The 9,952-nt window shown below is 40.0% G+C and overlaps 1 protein-coding gene across 1 annotated transcript in view; it reads right to left on the bottom strand.

Annotated features, from left to right (window-relative positions):
• Positions 1 to 238: 238 nt before the first annotated feature.
• LOC111053697 overlaps positions 239 to 9,952 on the bottom strand; it is a 39,148-nt gene continuing 29,434 nt past the window's right edge. Inside the window, exon 5 of the mRNA XM_039434287.1 lies at positions 239 to 505. The gene's annotated coding sequence lies outside the window, so the exon portion shown is untranslated. The remainder of the gene's footprint in view (positions 506 to 9,952) is intronic.

Genomic DNA, 9,952 nt, shown 5'->3' with positions numbered 1-9,952 from the left:
GAGCCATTGAAACTCCCATAAAGACGATACTTTTTCCAGGATAAAGTTTTTTAAGTTCTTCCAAATTTGTATGCAATTTATTAACTTTTTCATGAAACTCATTGACATTGCTAGGGAAATCTCCTCGCAATGTTTTAAAGAATATACTATAAAAATCAGATTCGAGTTGAAGAGTACTACCTGTTACTTCATTCATACTATGGTATTTGTAGTATATGTAATTATGTTCCAGTTTTTCCCTGGTTTTTGAGTAATGGGCGTCTCCAGCGTTAATTATTTTATCTATAACTTCAGTGGTCGGAATATCATTGGGATTAATCTGGACATATGCGGACATTGCCACGGCAATGGACAGACATTGAGTATTCCTATTATCTCCAAATCTTTCGTTATTTTGTGAGTAGCTCCCAGAGCATTGAAGAGTTGCTCTTCTTCTCTCCGTGTTAGAAGGCATGTGCAATGACGGCTTCACTTAATTCGATTCACACAGCTACTTGGATTATCTCTGAAAAAAATGAATTATCTTCAACACGATAGGTACTTTTCAAACTCTATACTATACTGGCAAAATAATACTCACTGAGAAATGAGACAGTATTATTATTGCATGCAATTGATAATCCAGCTGACAGCTCATTTGCGATTTATAATGATACTAGCAGGTAACCCGTGGTTCGCAAGGGTCTTTCTTAAAACTTGACGTAATGAAATCTAGAAGAATTCAAAATAGGCCTATAAGAATCCTCGGTTGATTAAGAATTTATATGCTGCATTTAAAATAAATTAGTATGACCACCTTTCAATTAGAAAAAAAAGTTGGATTCAAAATGGCGGAAAAAATTTGTGTGTGATGGAAAACCTGTTTTTATCATTCTAAAAGGATCCCCAATCCCACCTATCTTTAAATTTCCTCTTAAGAGAAATCTTCTGCTGCTTCCATACAAACTGGAAGCATGACAAATAATTGAAAACTTGACAAACTGAAAACTTGATGTAATCAAATCTTGAAGAATTTAAAATTGGTCTATAACCACACTCGGTTAAGCAAGAATCCATATGCAAAATTTCGAGTTAATCAGTCCAGTTGTTCTGACGTGATAATACGTCAAACATAATTTCCCTATATTTTACACCTGTATAGGCTACGTTTATAATCCAGTTCTTTCCTTTATTATAGTATAGAAGATGATACATGGATGGATGATCATTGTTATTTTACTAAAAGATACAATAAGTTGAATAGTTTCCCTTTCAGAGGGAGTTTTGACAACCCACAAAACTCATTTTTCATTTGAAGATAAATCGAAAAGGTGCATATGACCTTTTTTTTTGCTCAGCTTGCCAAAATAGGAGAGGCTACTGAGAAATGCACATCATCTTCTAGATAATATTTAGAATGATTTAATCAACCTAGAAGTAGCTGAAATAGCAGTTAATTTTCATGGCATCCTTTCCGTTATCAGCAATAAGTAATCAAGTGATGCCATAATCGATTTAGTTCCTGAATGAGTTCCTGACTATTAAATAAATTCGATGCTGCTATCAAAGTGAATAATGACTTGAAGTTAGGTCTCAATAATATGTATGAAGAAAATCTGTTGCTGATAAAGTCATTGGAAACAGAAAAAACTAACCGTAAAATGGATTTTGAAAATCCATTACAATGTGAGGAAATAGCAGAAGACGAGATAAAAATCTTGAGAATGGAGACACAGAAATTAAAACGAAGTAAAAACTCCCAAAATATAGATTCAGACAAAAGTATATCGAAGCAGTTGGATTGTTTCATGGAAAAACATACTCAAACCGAATTTGACGACTCTTCAACTATTAACACTCTTTATCGATTATGCACAAAAAATCCATTGAATTTTTCAAGATGAATAATGACAGGCTTCAAAAGGAAATAGTTGAACTTCAAGAAGACATCTCAAACCACCGTGAACAGCTTTGCAGTGCTGAGGAGATTAACCGATCTCTTCAACAGAGCGCTCGGGAAATGTCAAATCAAATATCTCTTTTCAAAGATAGAGAGTCAGCAACTTCACCACAGTCAAATAGGCCTACATCTGCAAATCCTGGAGCTTCTAAAAAACGGCCAATGAAGATCAGACTGTATGCAGACAGCCAAGGAAGGGATAACTACAAGAGCTTCAATGACAATAGCCATACGTTCTCCAGTAGGGTTGATTAAACCTGGAGCTCGCTTCAAGGATGTAGCAGAAGAGAGCAGTCAACTGGACGACAACGATGTACTTGTGTTCTTAGCCGGTACCAATGATATCGCCTGTAATGAAAGGAAGCAATTCAACTCTTCTCTTCGTGATAAACTACGAGATCTACAGAACCGTCGTGCGCGTAATGTGATAGTTTTCTCGGTGCCTCACAGATATGACTTACCAGACTGGTCCGCTATAAATAAAGAAATAAAGTATTGTAATAGAGAGACCTATAATATTTATGTAAACATTTTAGAAATGTCTCCTTTGTAAATATCACGAACGTAGGAAGAAGATTTCGTACTTGCAATGGTCTACATCTTAATTCCTTGGGAAAAAATATGTTTGCAATAAAATCTTAGAATTTGTTCAAAAAATAGCTTGTGAGAACGAAAATTCATCTCTAATTAACAATTCAACTATAATTTCACAAACTGTAAGCCCACAAGAGAGACTGCCTGTCTTGATAATATATTTACGGATTTAAATAGAAATGTGATTTGTTATGATGTGACACCCTTTGCATTTTCTGATCATGATTCGGTTTGGTTGAAGATTGATGTGTCATGCTCGGAGTTATCAAATCAAAATAATAAAGGGCCTAAGGTGGTATTCACGAGACCGATAACGCAGAATAAATTTCAGAATTTCGAAAATGCACTCAATAACTTCAATTGGGAAAGGCTGCTCAGCCGGCTGCTGAGCCGTTTGGGTAATGTAAAAATTTCTAGGTTTTTTTTGTCAGCAAACTTTCATGGGAGCCTCACATTAAATATATTACTTCCAAACTATCCAGAGTGGTATACTTGCTGAGAAATTTGATAGGCTGTGTCCCCACGTCTTATGTCAGATCAGCATACTTTGCTTTTTTCCAGAGTATAATCGCGTATGGGCTTTTACTCTGGGGGAATAGTCCACATGTTCAAGATATATTGATGATTCAAAAAAAAATTATAAGAATAATCACAAATTCTGAAACATTGGCTCATTGAAAACCGTTATTCGCTCAAATAGGAATACTGACAGTAATAAACCTGTATATTTTTACTAATCTCCTATATACGAAAAATAACTTGCCTAATAATCAGCTAAGGAGAACAACACTAGGAGTAACGGAAATACCTTCCTGTAGGCTGACTAAATCTCAGGATAGCTATGAAGTTGTTGGAATGAAAATGTTTAATAAATTACCACATGAGTGGATAGAAGCTCCATTCCAATAATTGAGAAATAGGCTACATTGCTGGTTAATTAAAAATCCTTTTTATAGTGTGAAAGAGTTTTTCGAATTTCAACAAATTATTCTTTAAGATGAACTATTTTATACTATTATTATTCTAGTTTTCATATTTCTTCTATGCAATATTTTACGTGTATGTTATTTTGACTGGTGTTTCTCACATTAACCCTCCATGTTATAATATAGATTGACTATGTTTGCAAAACAATAATTTCTGACGATGTCCATAACTATTGTACTGTTGAGCGGCAATAAAATTATATTTATTATTTATTTATTAATACCCCTCATTCCAATATCAAAATTTTCGACTGACTGTACAGTGAGTCAGTCATTCTATCAGGGCTCGAATAATTTTGAAATTTTAATTAAATAAAAATGGAAGAATATAATTTCTTCATGTAAATAACAACACCTTCATTCAAAGACATATTAACTGCATGCGTTTTCATATTGCCGATACAGCATTGATGGAACTGTAGACGTTTTTTTAGCACTTTGTCTCAAAAATTGTTCTAGCTGAAAAATTAATAATCCATGCCACGCGTAAGCCTAAAAACGAAGAAACATCAGAAAAACGAAGTTTCAAAACTATGTTTTCAGGTAGAAAGCAATATAGAAACAGATGTTCCTTTTTTAATTTCGACCATATGATTTGGTGATTTTTCAATGAAATCGAATGTTCCATAATTACCGCAATATGTTCCATAATCACATTCTAATTGAAATTCAAACATTAATTCTGAAAAATCTAGAAGGAAAATTAAAATTTGGGCTTCCAGGTGCACGAGATTGATATTTTTAGAATCTATGAGCAAAATTTGGAGATTTAAATCATTCCCGTTTTTCCGGTATGCAATCCACAAGTTGACATGTTTTGATGCGAACAAACGAACACATGAACAAAAAAAATCTGGTGTGGCGCACTCAAAACCGTTATTCGCTCAAATAGGAATACTGACAGTAATAAACCTGTATATTTTTACTAATCTCCTATATACGAAAAATAACTTGCCTAATAATCAGCTAAGGAGAACAACACTAGGAGTAACGGAAATACCTTCCTGTAGGCTGACTAAATCTCAGGATAGCTATGAAGTTGTTGGAATGAAAATGTTTAATAAATTACCACATGAGTGGATAGAAGCTCCATTCCAATAATTGAGAAATAGGCTACATTGCTGGTTAATTAAAAATCCTTTTTATAGTGTGAAAGAGTTTTTCGAATTTCAACAAATTATTCTTTAAGATGAACTATTTTATACTATTATTATTCTAGTTTTCATATTTCTTCTATGCAATATTTTACGTGTATGTTATTTTGACTGGTGTTTCTCACATTAACCCTCCATGTTATAATATAGATTGACTATGTTTGCAAAACAATAATTTCTGACGATGTCCATAACTATTGTACTGTTGAGCGGCAATAAAATTATATTTATTATTTATTTATTAATACCCCTCATTCCAATATCAAAATTTTCGACTGACTGTACAGTGAGTCAGTCATTCTATCAGGGCTCGAATAATTTTGAAATTTTAATTAAATAAAAATGGAAGAATATAATTTCTTCATGTAAATAACAACACCTTCATTCAAAGACATATTAACTGCATGCGTTTTCATATTGCCGATACAGCATTGATGGAACTGTAGACGTTTTTTTAGCACTTTGTCTCAAAAATTGTTCTAGCTGAAAAATTAATAATCCATGCCACGCGTAAGCCTAAAAACGAAGAAACATCAGAAAAACGAAGTTTCAAAACTATGTTTTCAGGTAGAAAGCAATATAGAAACAGATGTTCCTTTTTTAATTTCGACCATATGATTTGGTGATTTTTCAATGAAATCGAATGTTCCATAATTACCGCAATATGTTCCATAATCACATTCTAATTGAAATTCAAACATTAATTCTGAAAAATCTAGAAGGAAAATTAAAATTTGGGCTTCCAGGTGCACGAGATTGATATTTTTAGAATCTATGAGCAAAATTTGGAGATTTAAATCATTCCCGTTTTTCCGGTATGCAATCCACAAGTTGACATGTTTTGATGCGAACAAACGAACACATGAACAAAAAAAATCTGGTGTGGCGCACTCACACAACTTTCCTTGCCGTGATGAAAATTTATCACCTGACGCTAGTGTTCCCGCGCATCTCAAGTCTACTATTCAAAGATTCGAGCCAGCTGGTGAAAAGGCAATAACGCTGGAAACTCACGAGGTCTGATATCTCTTCATAGTGAATCATTTAATAGAAACAGCAGTTTGCAATTGGATAATCACATTCTCTCGAATTACGTGCTTATTTTTGATTTTAAGTGAAAATGTTACTGAACATTAATTGTAGAGATTCTCATGCTCAATCTATTCCACTTGAAATTTTTTGTTTAAATTGTATCTGAAACCTGATAATTGAGAATCGAAAGTCAAACTTTGCGTAGATGAGGCGGAGCTCCTGAAATTTTTACAGATATGGGACTTGTGGCAGTTGATAAAGCTTATTGACGAATATTTCAGGTATAACTTGTCACAGAGTAAAATTGTGACGGGAAAATATTGCTAAATAATTAATAATATTATTGAAAGACGCTCGGCTATCAGCAAAGCTAGCTGACCATGGAGATAAGGAGGGTAATGATGGCGCACCATCTTCCGCGCATCGAGACGATTCTTACCGCCTCTGGCGGCGAGACTCCATCCCCTCTACTTTGGGAGAGTATTTAAACGCCGGACGAGCCCCAGACCACAGCATTCCGCTCCCAACCTTCCTCTCTTGTACAGTGGCCCGTTGGCTGCCGTACGTCCCTGACCTCCTGTCCTTGTACAGTGGCCCATTGGCTGCCGTACGTCCCTAATCCTTCCATTCTCCCAGGGCACAGCGGCCCCTTGGCTGCCGTCCCTAAACTTCCATCCTCCCAGGACACAGCGGCCCGTTGGCTGCCGTCCCTATCCTTCCATCTCCCCAGGGCACAGCGGCCCGTTGGCTGCCGTCCCTAACCTTCCATTTTCCCAGGGCACAGCGGCCCGTTGGCTGCTGTCCCTAACCTTCCATCCTCCCAGGGCACAGCGGCCCGTTGGCTGCCGTCCCTATCCTTCCATCTCCCCAGGGCACAGCGGCCCGTTGGCTGCCGTCCCTAACCTTCCATTCTCCCAGGGCACAGCGGCCCGTTGGCTGCCGTCGCTATCCTCCCATCCTCCCAGGGCACAGCGGCCCGTTGGCTGCCGTCCCTATTCCCCATCCTCTCCGGGCACACCGGCCCGTTGGCTGCCGTCCCTCCTGTCTATCCTTCCTCTTCCTACTATACTGGAGTGGAACCGAGGCTGTAAGGCCAATACAAAATTACCTCAAAGTGGTGTCATCAGAGAAGAGAGTGACCTTCACGCTTTCAGAAGCACCAGGAGGTGCTGTTCACGCCAGCTGAGGCACAAAGAAGAAAGAAGAGGAACTTCGACTTGCCTCCTTTCCCCGCCCACATTACGACTGAGCTAAGTCGTCCAGGAGCAACACCTGGGTATCAATCACCCACCTCTGAGCCTACTCAGGGTGTACGTGATAGATTGGCGCCCGCACTTGGGGCACGAGGCAACGAAGTAAGAATCATGAGTGAACAGGGCGAGGCTGATTTAGATGCTCAACACCAGGAGCTGACAGAGGATCAGTCGGTTGAGGACGAAAACCCCGAGGTGATAGCTGACCCCAAAGTCTCCTGGATCTATAGATTGAAAAAGGATGAAGCATTTAATCTTCTTCAAGATTGGGGCATAGTGTCATCTGGAAGACTTGCTGAGTTGAGAAGGTTGTTAGTAGAACAACATAAGAAGATGGCTGTACGTTATCCCAGCCCAAGACCTGGAACAGTGAGCAGAAGCAGTAAGGAATCTGGACACTCAGCAACAGGAACTCATGCTGAAGTTGGAACCAACATTCACACAAACCCCCTTATGGACCCAGGGGCGGTATGTGACAAAGTAAGAAGCTGGAGACTGTCATTCAACGGCCAATCAGATGCTCCTAGCTTCTTAGAAAGGCTAGACGAGCTGCAACAAGCCTATGGGCTTACTGGCAACCAACTACTAGTTGCCCTTCCTGAATTACTAGTTGATAAAGCTACTCTATGGATGCGTAATCGTCGTGACCAGTGGAAATCATGGGACAATTTTCTAACAGATTTCAGATCACGCTACTACCCACTTACCTATGAGGAGGACCTCGAGAATCTGATTCAGGCAAGGAAGCAAAGGGAAGGTGAATCGTTTGACGAATTTCTCGAAGATGTACTGACACTCATGAGGCGACGAGGAGGGTTCACAGACGAAAATGAATTACAGAGAGTGTATAAGAATCTCCTCCCATGGTACAAGTTTTATATTCGGCAATCTGATGTTCATAGTATTGATGAATTGGAAAAATTCGCGAGGAAGTATGAACAAATCAAGGCAGAGGAAAAACAGAATAGACAGAATTCGAGAGTTCACATGAATGAGGACACAAAAAAGATTACAAGGCTCAAGGTTGAGACAGTGATAGCCCCTACTAGTAACAGACCATCTCTTAGTGAGTCTGAACCCATGTGTTGGCAATACAAGAAACCGGGGCACTAGAGATCATGCTGTCCCGAAATCCCACCATGTAAAAGGTGCGGAAAGAGAGCAATGAAATGTGTCTGTGATATGCAAAAGGAGAATAAAACTCTGAACAAGACAGCAGTGATGCGAATGGCACAGAGGATTCCTGTAATTGAAGAGTCATCAAGGGACAACAGAATATTTATTACCGTGACAATCGGCGGTAAGAAGTGTCAGGCATTGCTGGATACCGGCGCCGAAGCTAATTATATGAGTAATGAGGTGTATGAAGTCCTCCAAGGAATAGGGATGATACGGAAGGAACCAGCACATCACCACGCGATATTAGCTGATGGACGGTCTACCCTCTTGAATGGGAAGGTGACGACTAATATAACTATAGTTCAAATCACAGTTCCACTAGTGGCATCTATAATGGAAGGACTTGGACAAGAGTTGCTATTAGGCATGGAATTTATGTGTGAAAACAGAGTGAATATTCACACATTCACATGAGAGGTAGAGTGGGATCCTCCCCAATTGAATCCTTCAAGTCAGCGAATTATGTCACAATTGCTCTTATTGAGGACTAAGACAACATGAGTCCCAACAATAGCAGCTGTAGACTCCAAATCTCTAGACAACAAGAGTCACAACAGAAGGATGTTCAAGCAGGTTGGTTTGAACAGAGTTGAACCCAATGCCTTGATTGATAGAAAGGCAGAGGTGTCATATTATATTCCGAGACAAGCATGCTGGGATGACATAGTTGATCACTGTGATGGAATGAACGACTCTGAACGACAGGCTGCGATTTATGCTTCAACTGTCAGAGCAAAGACTTTGAACTCTGAGAAAGTTGTGGAAGTTAGGATGGAACGAATGCCATCTCATGGCAAGTCAGATGTTAGCCTCACGGTCAACACAAAGAGGATAACTCAAGGAAGGAAATCATTCTCTGAAGACAATACAACACTCCCGCCAAGCCCAACAAAGCGGAAGGTGGTAAGGAAAGATTCAATGCCACCATTGACTGACATGGAGGTGGGAAAGTCAACAAACCCATTGACAGTCAAAGAGATAGTCCCACAGTCACAGGATCCCAGACCAGGCCCCTCTCGAAATAAGGATCCAGTGCTGTGTCACCGCAACACAACACCAGGAAAGTGCAGACGAGCAGGTCGACTACGTATGAAAGTCCAGTTACCAGATGGACAGTGTAAATATGTACCTGTGTACCAGGTAGAGATGACGCTCATAGTGAGTGGCATACACCTCTAAAGGTGATGCCTGGGAGGTGTACACCTCTTAAGGTGATACCTAGATGGCTCACGACTTTTAAGGTTGTGCCTTAGAGGTCTCTATTCCCCCCCCCCCCCAAGTAGGAGTGGGGTGTCACAAAGTAAGATTGTGACGTGAAAATATTGCTTAATAATTGATAATATTATTGAAAGACGCTCGGCTATCAGCAAAGCTAGCTGACCGTGGAGATAAGGAGGGTACCGATGGCGCACCATCTTCCACGCATCGAGACGATTCTTACTGCCTCTGGTGGCGAAACTCCATCCCCTCTACTTTGGGAGAGTATTTAAACGCCGGACGAGCCCCAGACCACAGCATTCCGCTCCCAACCTTCCTCTCCTGTACAGCGGCCCGTTGGCTGCCATACATCCCTGACCTCCTGTCCTTGTACAGCGGCCCGTTGGCTGCTGTACATCCCTAATCCTTCCATTCTCCCAGGGCACAGCGACCCGTTGGCTGCCGTCCCTATCTTTCCATCTCCCCAGGGCACAGCGGCCCGTTTGCTGCTGTCCCTAACCTTCCATCCTCCCAGGGCACAGCAGCCCGTTGGCTGCCATCCCTATCCTTCCATCTCCCCAGGGCACAGCGGCCCGTTGGCTGTCGTCCCTAACCTTC

The sequence above is a fragment of the Nilaparvata lugens genome, chromosome 1 (assembly GCF_014356525.2).
Source record: "Nilaparvata lugens isolate BPH chromosome 1, ASM1435652v1, whole genome shotgun sequence".
NCBI lineage: Eukaryota > Metazoa > Arthropoda > Insecta > Hemiptera > Delphacidae > Nilaparvata > Nilaparvata lugens.
The sequence above is the reverse complement of the archived record's forward strand: the minus strand, read 5'-3'. Positions and strand labels throughout refer to the sequence as shown.